The sequence below is a fragment of the Arachis duranensis genome, chromosome 10, assembly GCF_000817695.3.
Source record: "Arachis duranensis cultivar V14167 chromosome 10, aradu.V14167.gnm2.J7QH, whole genome shotgun sequence".
NCBI lineage: Eukaryota > Viridiplantae > Streptophyta > Magnoliopsida > Fabales > Fabaceae > Arachis > Arachis duranensis.
The window spans coordinates 70503979-70505128 of NC_029781.3; positions in this window are offsets into that span (position 1 = coordinate 70503979).

Consider the following 1150-nt stretch of genomic DNA (forward strand, 5'->3'; position numbering starts at 1 on the left):
AGGAATGGAGATGCTTCTTCCATCAAACTTGGATGTTGGCTTTGTGAAATCACCAAGCATTCTCCTTGCATTATTATCCTTATTATTTCCGTTTGCCATATCCTTCTCTTGTTCGAAAATTTCTGAAAGGTTGTTTCTGGATTGTTGTAATTTAGCTTCTCTTAATTTTCTCTTCAGAGTCCTTTCAGGTTCTGGATCAGCTTCAACAAGAGTGCCTTTATCCTTGTTCCTGCTCATAAGAAAGAGAGAAGAAAACAAGAAAAGAAAGAGGAATACTCTATGTCACAGTATAGAGATTCCTTTATGTTAGTAGAAGAAGAAAGGGGTAGAAGAGGAGTGGAAAAGAAACACAACTGTGAGGATGGCAGAGATGTGAGATGAGATGTTAGGATATGAATGAAGAGAGGTGAAGAGAAGTGTTAGTAATTAAATAATTAAATAGAAGAAGAAAAGAGAGAGGAGAAATTTCGAAAATAATTTTGAAAAAGAAGTTAGTGATTTTCGAAAATTAGAGATAAAATGTAATTGAAATTAAAACATGAAACAATTAATTAATTAAAAAGAATTTTTGAAAAAGGGAGAGATATTTTCGAAAATAGAAGAGGGAAAAGTAGTTAAGTAGTTTTGAAAAAGATAAGAAACAAACAACAAGTTAGTTAGTTGATTTGAAAAAGATTTGAAATCAAATTTTGAAAAAGATAAGAAGATAAGAAGTTAGATAAGATATTTTGAATTTAAATTTTGAAAAAGATAAGATAAAAGGATAAAAAAGATTTTCAAGAAAAAGATATTTTGAAAAAGATTTAAATTTTAAATAAAAACTTAACTAACAAGAAACTACAAGATAAGATTCTAGAATTTAAAGATTGAACCTTTCTTAACAAGAAAGTAACAAACTTCAAATTTTTGAACCAATCACATTAATCGTTAGCTAATTTTCAAAGCTTTGATTTAAAGATAAGAAAAATATTTTTGAAAATATTTTGAAAAATAAATTTGAAATTTTCGAAAATTATATAAAAAAAAATGAAAAAGATATGATTTTTGAAAAAGATTTTGAAAAGATAAGATTTTTAAAATTGAAATTTTGACTTGACTTGTAAGAAACAACTAATTTTAAAAATTTTTGACCAAGTCAATCCCAAAATTT